Raw genomic sequence first — 21,495 nt, forward strand, 5'->3', positions numbered from 1 at the left:
CAAAGCCCATTAATTACCTGACCTCCATAAGCCCCTACTTTAACTGGAGGACCACAGTGACATTTTGGATCCCCTGGAATCAACATCAGCTCAGAGCCAGTGACAAGTAGTCTCTGATATGTCTGATCATTTCCCTTTCTCCAGTGCACAGTTACCCTGGTAAAAAGTCAGCTGTCTCCTTGGGGAAGGATGGGAGAAAAATTCACTGAATAAATTGTCGGTAATGTAGTGGGGTCCTTCTCCAAGGGGATGCGGCTCCCCTTCATTCAAGGGGTTCTAAGTCTGTAAACTGGCTCAAGTCTGGAAATTGATTGAGGGGCTGTGACTCTCTGTTTTTATAATTCAAATTAGTCTTTTGTCCATTTGACCTAAAAGTTTTCTGTTTGTGTACTTTAAGTAGGAATGCAGTAGGCTTCCTGTCAATTTCACTTCTAGGAACACCATGATTAATTAGCCAATGCCAGAGTTCTACATGAGTCAGACTATTCTGATTTCTGCTTTGCCTCTGCTGTCCATTACAGGAGCTACATCCACCTTGCCTTTGACAGTCGAGTGCTGCTACTTGGCCCCTGCCACCTTGTGATCTGATCATTCCCATTGTATTTAAATTTTGTAGTTCCCACTATTAGATCTGACATACAGAGAAGAGCGATTACAGGACTCTTCAAAGATGCAGGTGCCGCCCTTGCAAATCTATTTCACAAGGCATTAGTTAAGGGTATATCTTCTGGATCCTCCCTGGGATGAAAGGTCTAAAGTGACTAATCCACTCCACTGTCCCAATCTCCCTAAGCCTTTGGATCCCTTCTTCTCCATTAAATCAAGAGAGATCAGGCATTTCCAGCTCGCTCACAGTGGGCCATATTTTAATCCATATTTCAGCTAACCAAGCAAATAAACTATTAGAACCTTTTTTTAACTCCCTGAGCTGCAACATTAGATGCAGAGTCCCTACTTAGTGGGCCCAAATCAATAAATTCAGCCTGATCCTACTCTATGTTCCTTCCAACATTATCTCATACCCTTAATATCCATTCCCATGCCTGTTCTCCAGATTGCTGTTTATATTAATTAGAAAACTCACAGTTTTTTTCAAGTGTAGTACACCTCCTCATGGGTCACACTCTCAACCTCACCTCTAGGGGCCCGCCAGGACTTTCATCTAGTTGTAAGTCTAGAAGCAAACAGAGGTGATGAGGGTGACTTCTGAGGAAAATCAGCATTACCTTGCCTGGCAACTGCCTCAGGGGAGGCCATCACTGTTGCCTCAGGCAGCACAGGGTTTATCTCCTCAGACAAAGGTGGAAAGGCTGATGGCAGTGTGGGTCCAGGGGGGGATGTTGCCACTACTGGGGATTGGGAAGCTGTTCCTTCTGGCAAAAAAGTTCATCAGAGTTTACAAACTCAGTGTCCTCAGCTTCATCAGGGTCCTCCCACACGTCCCCATTCCAAGTTGCAGGGTCCCATTCTTTTCCAATCAATGCCCTCTCTTTAACAGTAGACACCTGGTGAGGCTGTGCACGCATCTTTCACTGCAGGTCAGCCACTCACACAATAAGAGCGCGTGTCTGTTTTTCCACAATTTCAGCTCTTTCTCTACAGGAGACAAGACTCTCACTCAGGGAAATCTTAGCAGATTTGAGGCTCAGTATCTGCTTCTGAAGCCAGGAGACAGAATCCCTGATTTCATCATTTTCTTTAATCACTTTGTCCACTGAGTTTAGGAGCAACCAACCGGCTTCATTATGTTCCTTGGTTCTCCACATATGATCAAAGTTACTATGTATAGAGTCACTAAACTCCTTGCCTCTCATGAGCGGTGAATTAGGAGCATCAAATGCATTTATTTTGCAAAACTCTCTAAAGAGTTCATGCCAAGGACTATCAGTGTTATCTATACTATTGGAAGTACAGTCCCTAGCATTTTGGGGTCTAATCATATTAAGCAGCCAACTCCAGAAACCCCAAAACCAACTAAAGAACTCCATCCTTAATATTCTGTTCCTCTAGAACCATTCCTGGTACCAAAATCTGTATTAGTCAGGGTTCTTTTAGAGGGACAGAACTAATAGGATATGTTTATGTGTGTGCGTGTGATGTACACATACATATATATATGAGTTTATTAAGTATTAACTTACACTATCACAATGTCCCACAATAGGCTGTCTGCAAGCTGAGGAGCAAAGAGAGCCAGTCTGAGTCCCAAAACTGAAGAACTTGGAGTTTGACGTTTGAGGGCAGGTAGCGTCCAGCAGGGGAGAAAGATGTAGGCTGGGAGGCTAGGCCCATTGTCTCTTTTTCACATTTTTCTGCCTGCTTTATATTCGCTGGAAGCTAAGGCAAATTAAGGGTGGATCTGCCTTCCCCAGCCCATTGACTCAAATGTTAATATCTTTTGGCAACACCCTCACAGACACACCCAGGATTAATACTTTGTATCCTTTAATCCAATCAAGTTGACACTCAGTAGTAACCATCACACAAGGATTGGTGATGATGCTCTTTGTTCAGGCAGTACCAGGAGGCAACCAAGAGACAGACACCTGAGCACAACTCAACAGACCTGACAATAGAACCATCTCAGAAAGTCAGCTTCTAAGAAACCAATTCTAGTTATATATTTTCCCATCCAAACCTAATTGACAAGAGACCAGGGAAGACAGAATTTGAAGGACCAAGTCTTGGAAGAAAAAGAAAACCTAGATATGTGAGCCTGGTATTTGGACTCTCTTTCCCCTTAGAGGAACCCGACAAAGTGGCTGGTGGCTGAGGAGCTCCATGAGGTGTCCTGTGAGCTGTAGGGACAAAAAAAAAGTGGAGGAAAAAAAAGACAAAGCTAGAAAAGTTTCCCTGGTAGACACTTCAGGCATTCAGCGGGGATCCTGAAGGGCATCATCTCAGGAATAAATGTGAATGAGAACAGACTTCACAAGAACTGAGGCCTAGCTTTGGATTATTTTAATCCCAGATTGCATTAAGATGACCTACTTCTGGCCAAACTTGCTGCCAGAAGCAAATGTTAATCTTCAGTGGAGGAAGAGAACATTTTCCAAAGCCTCAAATTGCTCTTATAATTTTTCAGATACAAATGTTTAGAGGTGAGTTAAGAAATAATTAGGCCTACAAAAATAATATATAATTGACCCCTAACTGGAAAGAGCCATGGGAGATATAAATATTGGAATTTTTAAATGTGTATTTTAATGAGCATTTTAGTTCTCATAAAACTAAACAAATTAAATTAAGAAGTTAATGTTTAAGAAATTAAATAACAAAATGGAAAAGTTTGGCAGAGAAGTGAAAACTATAAAAATTAATCAAATGGAAATTCTAGGACTGAAAAAATACAATTACAAAGCAAGAACTGATGCAGCTGAAAAGAAAATAAGTACATTGGAATATAGGCCAGAACAAAATATGCAGACTGAAGCAGGGAAAGACAAAAAGATCTAAGAGACATATGAGACAGAATAAAAAGGTCTAGCATACATGTAACTGGGTTCCACAGAGAGAAGAAAAAGAATATAGCAGAAGAAATACTTGAAGAGATGATCTCTGAGAGTTTTCCAAAATGACAAAAGTTATCAAGCCACAGATTTAAGAAAGATAAATATCAAGAAGTCCTAAGCAGAATTCATGATAATAAAACCATAGACTTAAAGACTTAATGTTATCAAAATACCAATTTTTCTGCGGAATAACTTATAGATCCAATGCAAGAGCAGAGAGGAAAATACGGTTTTTTTTTCAATCAATGGTGCTGGATCAATTAAATATATGTTTCGAAAAATATATATTGAACTCTTCCTTACACCATACATAAAAAGAAATTTCAGGTGGATCATATGTCTAAATATAAAATGTAAAACAAACAAAAGTTTTGAAGAGACATAGAGAATGTCTCACTACTTTGGAGGAAGCAAAGATTTTCTAAATAGAAAAAAGAAAAGCGCTAGTCGTAAAGGGAAACATTGACAAATTGGACTATATTAAAATTAGGGACTTCAATTTATTGGAAGATATCATTAGAAGAATGGATGGAGATAGTTGTAACCCATGTAACCAACAGCAGAGGGCTTGAAGAAAAGGCTCGAGTCAAAGAGATATCAAGAGCTTCTATCAGCAGATAACTCAAAAGAAAAATGGACAAGAGACTTGAAGAGACACTCATACAAAAAAGATGTTATGAGCTGAATGGTATCCCCCCAGGTTCATATGTTGAAGCCCCAACTCCAGTACCTCAGAATGTGACTGCATTTGGAGATAGTGCCTTTAAAGAAGTAATTAAGTTAAAATGAGGTCAGGGGGTGGGCCCCAATTCAATATGACTGCTGTCCTTATAAAGGGAAGATTAGGACACACACAAACGGGGGAAGACCGTGTGAAGACACAGGGAGAACACAGTCCTCTACACGTCAAGGAGAGAGCCCTCAGAAGAAAGCAAACCTGCCAACACCTTAATCTTCTAGACTTCTAGCCTCCACAATTGTGAGAAAGTAAATTTCTGATGTTTGAGTCACCCAGTCGGTGGTACCTTGTTAGGACAACCCTAGCACACGAATACAGCGGGTATTCAAAAGGTCAATAAATGCATGAGATGGTGCTCAACCTTATTAGTCATCTGGGAAATGCAAATTAAAACCACAATAGGATACCACTTCTCACCCACCAAAATGGCTAAAATTAAAACATCTGACAATGCCAGATATGTTAACTATTACTCTAATTGTCAACTCAGTTAATGTATATTTGAAGCGTTACTCCAGGCACCATACTAAAGAAATGGGCCACAAAGATAAACAAGACAGACACTGTCTCTACCCCTCCTTGAGCTTATAGTCCAGGAGGAAAGACAGACGACCAAACTAGTTAATGGAAATAATACATGCGAAGGGTTATGGTTGTGAAAGTGTAAAGGCCTTTGGAGACACAGAGCAAGAACATCTAGCCTAATATGGAGGCAAAGTCAGTGGCAATTAAGAATAAAAGGTCAGCATTTCATGGATCTCCTGACGAGAACTGGATTGAGATATATGGGCTCCACAAACAGGCGGATAACTAGTGCTCCTGCAGAAAGGTGGTTGGTTTTCAAATGTTCAACATTCATTCAAAGATGAGGCCAAATCTGTTTGGAGGAGAGCAGAGAAGGACCACAGGTTCTGCCTCTGCCTCTCCCCTACTGTTTACAGCAATCCTGTTCTGGTTCCAACTCAAACTCGTCAAAACAGAAGGCTACAATCAAGGCTGGCTCCATGGGCATGTGAAGCTGCACACGCTCCAAGAGTAGAATAGCTCTGTGTTTGGTTAAATGCTTTGTTATCACTTTTTTTAAATTCTTAATAATTGTTGACTGATGGGCCCCACATTCTCGTTTTGCACTAGGACCCTCATATTAGGGGCCTAGTGCAAACTAACTACTGTGCTACTACGACTGCTACTACTACCGTAGTGACTTCAACTAACTACACTCGTAATACGTAGCAGATTAGTATGCACCTTGGGAGTCTGATCTGAAAAGGGCTGTTGGAAACGCAGCCTCTCTGGGCCTATTACAGAACAGCTGAATCAGAATCTGCATTTTATTTTTTATTTTATTTAATTAATTAATTAACTTATTTTTTTGAGACAGGGTCTCGCTCTGCCACCCAGGCTGGAGTGCAGCGGTGCGATCTAAGCTCACGGCAACCCCCACCTCCCAGGTTCAAGCGATTCTCCTGTCTCAGCCTACCTAGTAGCTGGGACTACAAGCGCACACCAACACGCTCGGCTAATTTTTTTATTTTTAGAAGACACAGGGTTTCACCATATTGGCAAGGCTGGTCTCAAACTCCTGAGCTCAAGTAATGTGCCCACCTTGGCATCCCAAAGTGCTAGGAAAAACCTGCATTTTAAAAGCTCCCCTGGCAATTTGAAGGCACATTCAAGTTTGAGAAGTGTTGACTGAGAATATCTCCTCCCCAATACGCGCAAGAGTGGAGCTAGTTCCCCATCACCTCTCTGGTGAGCATGTGACTTGACCTGGCCAATGAGAATACCATATTTCCTGGCAACAATGATTATTTAGTTCAGGGATAAGCATGTGACTCCAGTTATGCCAAACAATCTAAACATTGGAATTTGTATGGGAACTACTGAGCTGAGGCTGTCTTGTTTTTCCAGGACTGTAACAGTAAGGATGACCTGAGTCTGGAGGTATATGTGTAAGCCTAGAAATGATGGCAACATTGCAGAAAGACAAGACAAGAAATGGGGAGAAACAGTCTTGATGCTGAAGAGGTTAAGGATATAATGCTCCAAAATGCTCAGCTTGCACTTTATTTCTAGCTGAAAGCACTTGAGAAGCAGCAGCTGCAGAAAGCACCATCTGAACTGCCCTTTCTTACCTATAGCAAGCCATAAAAATTCCTGTGAGAAAGCTGCCTTCAAGCCAGGCGTGAAGGTGCACACCTGCTACTCAGGAGGCTGAGGCAGGAGGATTGCTTGAGCCCAGGAGTTCAAGGCTGCAGTGAGCTATGATCACACCACTCCACTCCAGCCTGAGTAACAAAGTGACACCTCATCTCTTAAAAAAAGAAAGGAAGGTGCAGGTATAAAAAAGAATGAGCTCATGTCCTTTGCAAGGACATGGATGAAGCTGGAAGCCATCATTCTCAGCAAACTAACACAAGAACAGAAAACCAAACACCGCATGTTCTCACTCAAAAGTGGGAGGTAAACAATGAGAACACATGGACATAGGGAGGGGAACATCCCCTGACAGGGGCCTGTCAGGGGGTGGAGGACAAGGGGAGGGAGAACATTAGGACAAATACCTAATGCATGTGGGGCTTAAAACCTAGATGATGGGTTGATAGGTGCAGCAAACCACCATGGCACGTGTATACCTATGCAACAAACCTGCACATTCTGCACATGTATCCCAGAACTTAAAGGAAAGAAAGAAAGAGAGAAAGAGAAAGAGAGAAAGAGAGAAAGAAAGAAAGAAAGGAAGAAAGAAGAAAGAAAGAAAGAAAGAGCTGCCTTGCCTGTTCCAGCATGAGAAGATAACCCTTATTAGCCATGACTGAGAAGTGATGCTGCAATGGATCCGAATAAATAAGCTTACTAAAATAATCCTCCTCTTTCACTAGCCTTACAGCCCTCCATATATCTCTTAGTGATTACCCTAGAATTTACTGCCCCTAGCCCAGACCCAGTCTTGTCATTTCTTCACAAAATGTATCATTCTTCGCCTGAAAGGTATAAAAGCTTTCTGCTTTGGCCATTTCTTTGGGTCTTCCCTCTCTTGTGAGGATCCCCATGTATATGTAAAATTAATAAAACCTGTATGCTTTTGTCCTATTAATCTATCTTGTATCAATTTGGTTGAGATGGAGCAGGGAACCCTTTTAGGGGCCTCCTGGGGACTTCCTTCAAACATGGAAATAAAGGAAAGTCTTGAGTTCCTTCAAGGGAAATTCCAGGCACCCAGCTAGCCTTGAGAAGTACATGAGCAACCTGATAAGCAAGAAGGTAATAACAGCTTAAAACAATAGCCAGGAAAGTTAAAGTCCCAAAATGTTTGGCTCCATGTAGAAACTAAAGATAACATCTCCGTCCCCAAGTTGTTTTTCAGAAACCTGGACCGCTACCCAATGGAAAATGTCATCTGCTGGCACATAGACCTCAGATAAGGGAACACTGAGGACTGAACTCTGATCACCATCCTTTGTCCTAAATTTCTTCCTGAGGGTCCTGAAGGAAGTCCTGCCCACAGGCCAGAGCTCAACATTTCTTCCTGCTAATGCCAAGTTTTTAGACAAAGCTTTGCTTCCCTAACAAATCACAAATCAGAGAATCTTTTTGAATCCACCTATGACCTGTGGGCCACTGCCACCCCGCACCCCAGTTTGAGAGGTCCTGCCTTTTTAGGTCAAATTAATATATAACCTCCATGTACTGATTTATGATTTTGCCTGTAACCTTTGAATTCCCATCTTTTTTTAAAAAATGTTATTTATTTATTTTTTTAATAGAGACACATTCTTGCCATGTTGCCCAGGCTGGTCTTGAACTCCTGGGGTCAGACAATCCTCCCACCTCAGCCTCCCAAAGTTCTGGGATTAGAGGCATGAGCCACTGTGCCCAGCCTGCCTCCCCATCTTTAAAAACTCTTACCTATAAGCCATTAGGGAGTTCTGATCTTAAGCATAAGCTGCCAATTCTCCTTGCTTGGTGCCCTGCAATAAATGCCTCATTTTCTCCAGCTGCAAATCCTGATGTCAGTGTTTGGCTTTGCTGTGCCACCGAAGTTTGGTTCAGTAACAGCTCCTAGACCCAGCAGAAGATTTTACTTAAAAACAAAGATGGGCAAGGCACGGTGGCTCACGTCTGTAATCCCAGCACTTTGGGAGGCCGTGGCAGGCAGATCACTTGAAGTCAAGAATTCGAGAGCAGCCTGGCCAACATGGTAAAACCCTGTCTCCGCTGAAAATACAAAAATTAGCTGGGCGTAATGGTGTGTGCCTGTAATCCCAGCTACTCAGGAGGCTGAGGCAGGAGAATTGCTTGAACCCGGGAGATGGAGGAGAGCCGTGAGCCGAGATCGCGCCACTGCACTCTAGCCTGGGCAACAGAGCCAGAACTCATCTCAAAAAAACAAAACAAAACAATCAACAAAAACAAAAAATCAAAAACCCAAAACCCCAAAGATGGGTAGAGGGGGTCTTTAGGCTCCCTTACAATGCCATTGCCTGAGCTCCTGGATCAAGGTGTGCTTGAAGTTAAAAATCTATCCTTGGACCTTTTAGTTTCATTTAAGTTCATTGGAGTCAGGTTTTCTGTTTTTTGGTACTAAAAGAGCCCTGATGGATAAACGCCTTCTGTTCACAATTGCCTAAGATGACTCTCAGAGATAGAGAGATATGTTTTGCTGTAAGGGTGTGCACACATCAATAGATGAACTCCTTGCTCAAATTATCCAGTTTGGTTGTTAAGTTGCAGAAATTCACAGGATAATTACCAAATTTCCACTTTGTTTTGCTTTGGATACTAGTCCTTGATTAAAAATATTTTCTATTTGTATGTGTTTTTCTGCTGTTTTAATACATAGAATTCAATTGTAGGTACTCATGGAGGACCAATCGATTCCCATGTGTAATAACATGTTTCCTTCTGAAATGTAACTTTCCTAGGCCATTCACTGAGCCAACAATGCTAAGAATAAATATTCACATAAGGAATATATGCCTAAAAGTATAGCGCTAACAAAGTCCTCCCTCCCTCATATGTCCAGTTTCTCCTTTAATTGTAGCTTATGTGCCATTATCTCAAGGAAATGATTAACCAACCTTATCTTTAATACCACATCAGAGTCCTCTTTCCCTCAAAGCATTCCAAACCATGTTTTATTTCCCTCTAACTATACTGTAGGTAGCTCAATGCCCTGGGTAAAGAATTTTCTCAGCACGTGCTTGTTGAATTCTGTTTAATCTATACACACTCACAAGCAAGGTAAAGGCTATAAAGTATTTTAAGGTTACAAATCTAACTTAATTATAAATCATTAGCGCTGGAAGACACCAAGAGTCGTTAGCTGAACCCACCCTTACCATAGATCAATCTCTCACTCTCTCAAGAAGAAAAAACATAGATGTAACTACAGCCCACTCTACTCCTTCCTTCTTTCTCCCTTTCTGCCCAGAGGTAAGCTCTAAGGTGATGTTGGCATATATCAATCTGATGTATGTTTTTGTACTTTTATGATGTATGTTAGTGTCTGAAAATTTACATAAATTGAATCATATTTAATGTATTTTCAGTGTGCTTTTTTTCACTCGATGTTACATTTTTTAGTTTACCCACATGGATCAACGTGGCTGGCCCTAGGACACACCTGCACGTGAGCACACAGAACAATGAATACAGCCGTTCACTGCAGCACTGCTCGTAACAGGGAAGAAATAGAAACCACTCAGTTTAGAGGAATGAGTGTGCTATTTGTTTCTATAATGGAATGCCAATCCACAGTTAAAACAAATAACTTTTGTATTTTACAGAAGAGGGGCATGGTCCAGAGAAATTCTGTGAAATGACAAATGTCACTCAGATGGATAATGGGAAATCTGAACCCAAAACCAGGACTCCTGAGTCTAAGCCTAGCGGTCTTTCTAATGAACCTTATCTTTTGTAATAATAATTTAAACTTCCAGAAAAACTGTGAAAACAATACATACAAAGAATTCTCCTATACTTTTTACCAGATTAGCTATTTTTAACATTTTGCCACATTTTCTTTTCTTTTAAATAGAGACAAGGTCTTGCTATATTGAACAGGCTGGTCTTGAACTCCTGGATCGCTTGAGGCGATCCTCCCATCTTGGCCTCCCAAAGTGCTGGGATTACAGGCATGAGCCACCACGCCTGACCACATTTGTTTTATTCTCTCTCTCACTCTCTCTGTTTAGAGATATAATTTTTTCCTTAAACCATCCAAGAGAGAGGTTGCTTGAATATATAATGGCCCTTTTGCTGTAATATTTCACTGTGTTTTCATATTAATAAAAATGTTTTAAAATATCCATAGCAGAGATATCAAATGCAGAAAATTTCACATTGATACAGAATTTCTTTTTATAATCTATAATCCATATTAAAATTTTGTTGAATGCCTCAATAGTATCCCTGAGAGAGAATCTCCCATCACATTCACCCTCAGCATAGGAGTCAGTCCTGGATTATGTATTGTGTTCAGTGGTCAAACTTAGTTTTTATTTGTTTATTTATTTGCACCAAACACATTTGCATTTATTTTCTTTTTTAAAAAAGCAAATGACGGCTGGGCGCGGTGGCTCACGCCGGTAATCCCAGCACTTTGGGAGGCCGAGGCAGGTGGATCACGAGGTCAGGAGATCGAGACCATCCTGGCTAACACGGCGAAACCCCGTCTCTACTAAAAATACAAAAAATTAGCTGGGCGAGGTGGCGGGCGCCTGCAGTCCCAGCTACTCAGGAGGCTGAGGCAGGAGAATGGCGTGAACCCAGGGGACGGAGCCTGCAGTGAGCCTAGATCGCGCCACTGCACTCCAGCCTGGGTGACAGCGAGACTCCATCTCAGAAAAAAAAAAAAAGAGCAAATGACAAAGACCCACTTTACCTGCTTTGCTTTTTTAAACCTAAGCTTAACATCACATATTTAAACAATTGTCAAGACTTACTAAGTTGACAGGATTCAGGCTCAGCTAGAAAACACCCTTAATTTATATTAAACCAGAAATGTATTATCATTAATGCATTAATATCTTTTACTACTACATACTGAAAAACAAAATGAATTTAGTTCTGTAGAAGATTTGCCCTGGCAATGGTGACCTCACAGCAGGCCAACACTATGTGGCTCACATTTCAGACACAATGGAAAAGCAGATCCATGCTGGTGTCAGTGCACAGTCTTGTCCTACACTAAAGAGTCGAGGCTCACCTTGGAGTACATTTAATAAAAAGGCAAAAAGCATACAGACATTTACAATAATATACATATTTTTGAGACAGAGTCTTGCCCTGTCACCTAGGCTGGAGTGCAATGGTGTGATCTTGGCTCACTGCAACCTCCACCTCCTGGGTTCAAGCAATTCTTCTGCCTCAGCCTCCCAAGTAGCCAGGATTATAGGTGCCTGCCACCACACCTGGCTACTTTTCTGTATTTTTAGTAGAGATGGAGTTTCACCATGTTGGCCAGGCTGGTTTTGAACTCCTGACCTCACTTGATCTGCCCGCCTCAGCCTCCCAAAGTGCTGGGATTACAGGTGTAAGCCACTGCACCTGGCCTACAATAATTTTAAAGACAAAAAAAAAATGGTCCTATTATGGGTCCCAACAATAAACTCAAAAGCCTATGACAAATAGAGGTTCCGATTAGCCGTTTATAAATACTTTAGGTGTTATTATTCTGAAAGGCAAGTTCCCTTGAAATCTACAAAAAAAAAGTTTCTGTTAATCCTCAGATGGTTCTTGTTATAGTTTAACATTTCTGTTAAGTGGGTGCCTTGAATTACTTGTTATCCAAGTGCAGCAGCTGCTCCTTAACACTTATTGTTAAAGACATTAACTGGCTGTCTTCTTCAACTTCTACTCTTTCTTGACCATTCTTGATAATTCTCTTTATCGTGATTTTTCTGCCATTAACCTTTTTAGTAGAAGTGTTATCGATTTGAAGTTGCCCATCCCACTACCAACATATGATGTGGAAGAAAATGAAGTGAGTCCCCCGTGACCTAGTGACCCAAATGAAGTATTAATAAATCCTATATCAAAAGAAGAAAATCCACTTCTAAAAGATGGAAATTCACTGAATGTGGAGAAAAACTACCCCGACCCTTGGTTTCTGCTTCCACGAGGACCCCTTTGATTCTGAAACAAGTCCTCAAAAGAGTTCTTCAAAGAAGTCAAATGAAAATGGGTCCCTTCCACCAAAAAATTCCCTGAAGACATCATCTGGGTTATAGAATGTGAAGCCAAACTCAAAAGGACTGTCAAAATGACTTCCACCTCCTCCTCCACCATTTAATCCTTCTTTGCCATATTTGTCATAGATGTCCCGTTTTTTAGCATCTGACAACACCTCACACACCTCAGCTACTTGTTTGAATTTTCTCTCTGCTTTTTATTCTCAGGATTTTCATCTGGGTGCCACTTCAGTGCCAGTTTCTGGTGTGCCTTTTTAATATCCTCGGATGAGGCCTCTCTCCACACTCCTAGAATTTCATAGTAATCCACCATGATTTTGTTTGTTTGTTTGAGACAGAGTCTCGTTCTGTCACCCAGGCTGGAGTGCAGTAGCACCATCTTGGCTCACTGCGACCTCGCCTCTGGGGTTCAAGACATTCTCCTGTCTCAGCCTCCTGAGTAGCTGGGATTACAGGCCTGTGTCACTATGCCCAGCTAATTTTTATATTTTTGGTAGAGACGGGGTTTCAGCACGTTGGCCAGGCTGGTCTTGAACTCCTGACCTCAGGTGTACCACTTGCCTCGACCTCCCAAAATGCTGGGATTATAGGCATGAGCCGCCGTGCCCAGCCTAACCCATCATGCTTTAAGAGATTGCTGGAACAGGTCTGAGAATGGAGGCGGCTGACGGCAGGCGGGAGACAGGGGCAGCGGCCAGGATCTCCTCCTGGCTCTGGCACTGCTGCGCTGGTGGTGGTGACTACTTGCGCTTTCCTCTCAAGCCTAGTTTTTTTTATTTTTTAAATTTTACTTTAAGTTCTGGGATACATGTGTAGAACGTGCAGGTTTGTTACATAGGTATACATGTGCCATAGTGGTTTGCAGCACCTATCAACCTATGATCTCCCTCCCCTTGCCCCTGACCCCCTGACAGGGCTCGGTGTGTGGTGTTCCCATTCCTGTGTCCATGTGTTCTCATTGTTCCACTCCCACTTATAAGTGAGAACACGCAGTGTTTGGTTTTCTGTTCCTGCATTAGCTTGCTGAGAATGATGGCTTCTGGCTTCATCCATGTCCCTGCAAAGGACATTAGCTCGTTCTTTTTAATGGCTGCATGGTATTGCATGGTGTATATGTGCCACATTTTCTTTATCCGGTCTATTATTGATGGGTATTTGTGTTGGTTCCAAGTCTTTGCTATTGTAAATAGGGTTGCAATAAACATACATGTGCATGTGTCTTTATAGTAGAATGATTTATAATCCTTTAGGTATATACCCAGTAATCAGATTGCTGGGTCAAATGGTATTTCTGGTTCTAGATCCTTGAGGAATTGCCACACTGTCTTCCACAATGGTTGAACTAGTTTACACTCCCACCAACAGTGTAAAAGCATTCCTATTTCTCCACTGCCTCACCAGCATCTCTTGTTTCCTGACTTTTTAATGATCACCATTCTAACTGGCATGAGATGGTATCTCACTGTGGTTTTGATTTGCATTTCTCTAATGACCAGTGATGATAAGCTTCTTTTCATATGTTTGTTGGCTGCATAAATGTCTTCTTTTGAGAAGTGTCTGTTGATATCCTTCACCCACTTTTTGATGGGGTTGTTTTTTTCTTGTAAATTTGTTTAAGTTCCTTGTAGATTCTGGATATTAGATCTTTGTCAGATGGGTAGCTTGCAAAAATTTTCTCCCATTCTGTAGGTTGCCTGTTCACTCTGATGATAGTGTCTTTTGCTATGCAGAAGCTCTTTAGTTTGATTAGATTCCATTTGTCAATGTGGGCTTTTGTTGCCATTGCTTTTGGTGTTTTCATCATGAAGTCTTTGCACAGGCCTATGTCCCGAATGATATTGCCTAGGTTTTCTTCTAGGATTTTTATGCTTTTGAGTTTTACATTTAAGTCTTTAATCCGTCTTGAGTTAATTTTTGTATAAGGTTTAAGGAAGGGATCCAGTTTCAGTTTTCTGCATATGGCTAGCCAGTTTTCCCAGCATCATTTATTAAACAGGGAGTCCTTTCCCCATTGCTCCTTTCCCCATTGCTTTTTTTGTCAGGTTTGTCAAAGATCAGATGATTGTAGATGTGTGGTGTTATTTCTGAGGTCTCTGTTCTGTTCCATTGGTCTATGTATCTGTTTTGGTATCAGTACCATGCTGTTTTGGTTACTGTAGCCTTGTAGTATAGTTTGAAGTCAGGTAGCATGATGGCTCCAGCTTTGTTCTTTTTGCTTATGATTGTCTTGGCTATTCAGGCTCTTTTTTGGTTCCATATGAAATTTAAAGTAACTTTTTCTAATTCTGTGAAGAAAGTCACTGGTAGCTTGATGGGAATAGCATTGAATCTATAAATTACTTTGGGCAGTATGGCCATTTTCACGATATTGATTCTTCCTATCCATGAGCATGGAATGTTTTTCCATTTGTTTGTGTCCTCTCTGATTTCCCTGAGCAGTGGCTTGTAGTTCTTGAAGAGGTCCTTCATGTCCCTTGTAAATCGTATTCCCACGTATTTTATCATCTTTGTAGCAATTGTGAATGGGAGTTCACTCATGATTTCACTCTCTGCTTGTCTATCATTGGTGTATAGGAATGCTTGTGATTTTTGCACATTGATTTTGTATCCTGAGAGTTTGCTGAAGTTGCTTATCAGTGTAAAGAATTTTTGGACTGAGATGATGGGGTTTTCTAAATATACAATCATGTCGTCTGCAAGTTGAGAGACAAGTTGACTTCCTTTCTTCCTATTTGAATACCCTTTATTTCTTTCTCTTGCCTGATTGCCCTGGCCAGAACTTCCAATACTATGTTTAATAGGAGTGGAGAGAGAGGGCATCCTTGTCTTGTGCCGGTTTAAAGGGAATGATTCCAGCTTTTGCCCATTCGTTATGATATTGGCTATGGGTTTGTCATAAATAGCTCTTATCATCTTCTCAAGCCTAGTTTTTAAACAATTTATTACTGCTGAATCTCAGCATGTTTCACAGATATGTCTTTCATAATTCCTCTATTACACACACCCGCTGATCTTAATATACTCTTGAGTACAACTGCTATATTCTTGGTATTGTACACGTTATTTCTTACTACCAAGAAGAAGCCTCTAGTCTTTCATGACAATTTAAAGACACAAGCTAAATACCAGTCCCCATCCCTTGAGGAATTCATAGTACAGCACAGACACATGGGGTGCGAGTGAGGTGAATACATTCAAAACCAGCTCCACCACTTATGACCTAAGTGGTGCTGGGCAAGAAAAAGCATCTCTCTGACTCAGTTTCCTCAGTGTAAAATGGTGATAATAATATCTACCTCACAGCTTGTTTGGAAGATTAAGTTAAATAATGTGTGGGAAGAGCCCAATATGAATTCATTGCAGATACATTTTCTTTGTGCACTGAGATTTAGTTTCTGTCAAGTTTGTGTGTTCGTGGTTATGACACCCCTAAAGGCTATTCACAGCAGGAGATGTGGGAGCTGACACTTAAGTCATTTCTTCCCCAGTTTATGACAAGGTTACCTGGTTTCCACTCAAACACAGATAAAGGTGCTTTCTCTTTTACATGCTACACCACATCAAACTTAGTATCGTGCAAAAGAGTTTTGCTTACACAGTCATAGAAAAGGAAATTTGCATCAGTTTGCTTGAACATTTTGGTTAGCCATACTTTACTCACATTCTGAAACTCAGTCATGTAATTCAGAGGGGTTTTTCTCTTCTTAGATGATTTGCAGTATATTTATCCAGGAATAATTGCTGAGATGCAAAGATGACAATTATAAGCATTTATACAAGTAAAAGTATTAGAATTTTAGTTCTATTTTAGACTTCCAAATAGGATGCACAATGAGTTGATAAGGCAATCCGGTGGTTCTTCACAGGTTTCTAATATTTAGGGTGTTTTCTTCAAGCTGAATTGCATTTATTGCCAATTCTTCCATCTGCCATTGCAAAGAGGGTGATGTAGGGAGGAATTGTCAGGATAGCAAGAGGTTTAACTCCAGTAACAATTTACTGAAAACAACATCAAATATTTATTTCCACTGTAGTACCTACCCAATTTCAGATAATTTAGCGTACAAGATAAAACAAACACCATTAGTTGTTGCTAATCATTATTAAAAGAAAATAATGTGAGTTCTAAGAGCCTAAAAATACAAAGCTTTTTTTCTTTTCTTTTTCTTTTTTCTTTTTTTAATTTTGGAGAGTTGTATTAGCTAGGGCTCTCAATTGAAAATAGTAGAAGCCCAACTCTAAGTAGCTAAGGAAGAAAGAAGGCTGTATTATAAAGTTTCTCATGGGTCATGAGTCATGAATATGATTGAACATTATTAACAATTAGAGCAAGGGATTCTAATGCATTCAGGGTTCTCATTTCATCTCTCCTCTGTCCTTTTCTGTGGATCTGTTTATTATTCTTCTTATTCTGCGTCTATGGGCCATCTTCCTTTCATTCTGGCCACATGGTGAAAAACAAGACTGACAGCTTCTGAACTTGCCACCTAACACTCTGTCACTGGAAGGAGTCTGTCTCTTTCACAGGCCTAATTGCACAATTCCTAGGGAAAGCCTTTGATTGGCCCAGCTTGGATCAGGTGTATACTTCACACCAATCAACTGCTGCTAGCTAATCAGAGTGATACTGAAGCAACATGTGGATAGGAGGAAAAGAGCAGGTCCTAGAAGAGGAAAACTGGCAAGACAATAGATGACCACTGTTACGGACAGAATTGTGTCCCCCAAAATTCATATGTTGAAGCCTTAAGTCCCAATGTGACTGTATTTGGTGATAGGGCCTTAAGGGAAGTAACTAAGATTAAGTGAGGTTATAAGGATGGGGACCTAATTCGATAGGATCAATGTCCTTATACAAAGAGAATGAGACAGCAGAAATATTTCTCTCTCCTTCTCTCTGCATGAGCCTAAGGGAAGGCTATATGACATGGTAAAGAAGATGGTCATCCACAAGCCAGAAAGAGAGGTCTCACCAGACACCAACCCTGCCAGCACCTTAATCTTAAATTCTTAGCCTCCAAAACTGTGAGAAAATAAATTTCTATTGTTTAAGACAACCAGTCTGTGGTGTTTTGTTATGGCAGCCTGAGCAGACTACTATAACCACCATAGGCATGTACTCCATCCATTGTCTGAAAAAATAATTTCTGATTACATATTACATCCATTAGGATCAATTCAAATACAAATAGCAGAATCTGTAAGAACAGTGATATTAGAACATTACTCTCAGGTAAAAGAAGTTAAGGAAAGTGATCCAAGGCAGCTCCTCAAAATCATCAGAGATGTGGGCTTTTCTGTCTTCTGCTCACCATACTCAGCACACAACTTCTATCTTCCAGGTCACCTTATTGTCTCAGATAGGAGCTGGAGCTCTAGATGTCATGCTCGCTTCCCAGTCAGCAGGAAGGAGGAAGAGGGAGGAAAATATTCTCCATTTGTCTGTCCCCGCTCTTTAATAAGACAGCTTGGAAATCCCTCTAACAGTTTCTGTGTATATCTCATTGGACAGAATTCAGTTACATGACCACACCTAGCTGCAAGGGAGGCTAGAAATGTATCTTTTCACTGAGAGAACTGCTATCATCAATGACATAGGGGTTCTGTTAGGAAGTAAGAATTTGAGAACGGAAGTTGAACAGACAATTAGCAGGCTCTGCCACAGTTACTATGAGCCAGACACTGTGGTAAATGCTGTATTAGTCCATTTTCACGCTGCTGATAAAGACATACCCAAGACTGGGCAATTTACAAAAGAAAGAGATTTAATGGACTTACAGTTCCATGTGGCTGGGGAGGCCTCACAGTCATGGTGGAAGGCAAGGAGGGGCAAGTCACATCTTACATGGATGGGGGCAGGCAAAGAGAGAGAGCTCATGCAGGGAAAGTCCCATTTTTAAAACCATCAGATCTTGTGAGACTTATTATCACGAGAACCACATGGGAAAGACCTGCTCCATGATTCAATTACTTCCCACCAGGTTCCTCCCACAACACATGAGAATTCAAGACGAGATTTGGGTGGGGACACAGCCAAATCAATCAAATGCCAATTACAGCTTCATTCAGAAAATTAGCAGGCTAGATAAAAACAAAATTTAATAGCATTTAAAACAATAATAAATAAAATTACCCCCTGTGGATTATCTCTAGCTAACTATATCAAGTAAAATCATCTGTGATTTATAATTGATGTGACACATTATGCCAAACTTCCTACCAGCAGTTTATGATGATGATGATGATGATGATGATGATGAAGATATTTGGCTGGGCATATTGGCTCATGCCTGTAATCCTAGCACTTTGGGAGGCCAAGGTGGGCAGATTACTGGAGCCCTGGAGTTCAAGGTCAGTCTGGACAACATGTTGAAACCCCGTCTCTACAGAAAATTAGCCAGGCCTGGTGGCATGCGCCTGTAGTCCCAGCTGCTCGGGGGTTACTGAGGCAGGAGGATTACCCGAGCTTGGGAAGTGGAGGAAGTCAAGGCTGCAGTGAGCCAAGATCATGCCACTGCTCTCCAGCCTGGGCAGCAGAGTGAGACCCTATCTCAAAAAAAAAAAAAAGACATTTAATTAATAGTCTGTAAGTTGATTGCACCTGTTTGTTTGCTCATTTTCTTTAACATGCTACACCCTTTGTCTGCCCCATTATCAGCCAGAGAGCTATCTAATTAGTGTGGTGGCTAAAAATATCTCCCCCCAGAGAAAGGAAGGATAGCGTTTGCCCACAGAGGTGTTATTAACTCTGCCACATGAATCTATCTGAAGAAAGGGTTTCAGTCAACAGCAAAGAAGATGGTTGAAAATGACTGTCATTTCAATGACTCCAATAACTATTGGAGTGGTCCTAGAAAATAAAACAAAGCTGCATAAATGAAAATAAAAACACATAATTTTACATTATGTCGTTGCTTTTTTGTCAATTACAGAGTGGCAGTTTAGAGAAAAACAACAATCGTGATGATAAAATAATGGAGTATTGAGGAAGAGCCTCAGAAAACACATTGAGGTCTGAAAGCTCTTTGCCTTCGTGAAATACTCTTTTCTGTCTTGTGAGAAGTAGATGGAATGACTAGATTGGGCCATTATCTATTGTTCATTCATTCAGTCAACAAATATTTATTGAACACCTACTATGTGCCAGGCACTGTTCTAAGCATTAAAGGTTTATAGGGAACAGAGTAGACACAATTCCTGTCCTTCTGGATCTTACACTGTAGTGACTGACAGACAATGAACAAGATTAATGAGTAAGATGTGTAGTATGTTCAATTTTAGATGGTGGTGAGTGTTGTGAAGAAAGGCAAAGCAGAGGAGACTAGAATGCATGGGGGTGGAGGTTTGTCATTTACATGGAATGGCTGGGGAGGGCTGAATAGGAGGCAACAGGAATTCTGAGAGGTAGCGTGCTAGTGAACAATTCAGAAGGGAACAGCAGGAGCAGAGACCCTGGGGTGCTTACAAGGTTTCCAGTATCTGGAGCTGAGTGATTACAGTGGAGGATCCTGGGACAGAAGAGGTAAACCAGGTGGGGCCTCCTAGGTCATTATAGTGACTCAGACTCCTGTCGTGTGTGGGATGGAAAGCCACTGACAGATTTGGAGCAGACAAGTACGGTTGTAGCAGGATCATCTGGCTATTAAGACAGACCTTTGGGAGGCTTTTGTAATAACTCGGGCAAGAGATGACTGTAGTTTGAGCTAGGCGGTTGAATTGAGGTGGTAAGAAATGATTCAATTTCTGAATATATTTTGAAGGTAGGATGGATAGGGTTTCCTGATGGAGTAGATGTGAGGAATGAAAGAAAAAAGTCAAGGATGGCACCAAGATTTTTGGGCAACTAGAAAAATGGCAACACTATTTACTGAGATGGGACACCTGTGAGAAGAAAAAGCTTGGGTCTTAAATACCTTGATGATAGACAAATGAAGATGCTAGTAGACAGCTGAATCTGGAGTTGAGTCTTGAGTTCAAAATAGATGTTGGGTTAGCCTGTTCTTATAACATGTAGATCGTGTTTAAAGCCACAAGAATGGACAAGATCACCAAGGGAGAAACCAAGGCCTTCACTGTGGGGCCTTCAACGTTTAGGTGGCAAAGAGACTAGAAGAAACCAGAGAAGTAGACTGAGAATGAGTGGTCAGAGTAAGGGGTCAGGGGTGTGTGGTGTTCTTGGAGGAAGAAAGTGTTTCAAGGAGGAGAGAGTCAACTCAAATTTTCTCAAGCAAGGTACACCAAGATCAGTATCCCTGTCCCAGAAAGTAGGACAAGGAGAGAACATGAAACTGCAGTGATTGTCCAACATCACATACTTGGCATGTAGTAAATTTGAAATTCAAAAGCCCAGATTGTGGCTAGGCATGGTGGCTGACACCTGTAATCCCAGCACTTTGGGAGATCAAGGAAGGAGGATTGCTTGAAGCTAGGAGGTCAAGACCAGCCTGGGCAACATAGCGAGATAACATCTCTACAAAAAACAAAAAAATTAGCCAGGCATGTTTTGTGCACCTACAGTCGTAGTTATTCAGGAGGCTGAGGCAAGAACATCACTCGAGCCCTAGAGTTCGAGGATGCAGTGAGCCATGATTGCACCACTGCACTCCAGCCTGGGTGACAGAACAAGACCCTGCCTCTAAAACAAAACAAAACAAAACAACAACAACAACAACAAAAAAACCCCAAATCCCCTCCAATTGTTTGACCTTAATCCAAGCTCTTAAAAGGAAAAAATAAAGTTTAGTCTACCTATTTGTAACATCAGTTACATTTGTAGTTCCACATGTTTTTCTGATTTTTTTTCTAATTGAAGATTTCTACTTCTTAGTAAAACAAAAGCAACAAAATGGAAAAGACAATGTAAGAGTTTTAATAAGTGCCTCAAAAATTATCATTTCATTAAAGCAATGAAGATGGGTTGAATCTATTAATATCATTTATTGTGTTTGCAAAGTGCTTCTGTTTTTTTGTTCTTTGTTTTTCTTACATTAGAATTGCTTTTCTTCATTGCTCTGGGCTTCAGCAGCCTCCCTCCTGTTCTTCAAAGAGT

The 21,495-nt window shown here is 41.0% G+C and overlaps 1 protein-coding gene and 1 pseudogene across 3 annotated transcripts in view; both read right to left on the reverse strand.

Annotated features, from left to right (window-relative positions):
- Nucleotides 1-21,495, reverse strand: part of IL23R (interleukin 23 receptor) — a 166,565-nt gene that overhangs the window by 14,845 nt on the left and 130,225 nt on the right. The window contains exon 12 of one of the 3 annotated variants that reach the window (XR_010153580.1): nucleotides 14,040-16,187. The exons of the other annotated variants lie outside the window; for them this stretch is intronic. The gene's annotated coding sequence lies outside the window, so the exon portion shown is untranslated. Of the gene's footprint in view, nucleotides 1-14,039; nucleotides 16,188-21,495 lie in introns of those variants that run through there. 3 annotated transcript variants of the gene reach the window in all.
- LOC744089 (dnaJ homolog subfamily B member 6-like) lies at nucleotides 12,032-12,759 on the reverse strand (annotated as a pseudogene).

Source organism: Pan troglodytes, chromosome 1 (assembly GCF_028858775.2).
Source record: "Pan troglodytes isolate AG18354 chromosome 1, NHGRI_mPanTro3-v2.0_pri, whole genome shotgun sequence".
NCBI lineage: Eukaryota > Metazoa > Chordata > Mammalia > Primates > Hominidae > Pan > Pan troglodytes.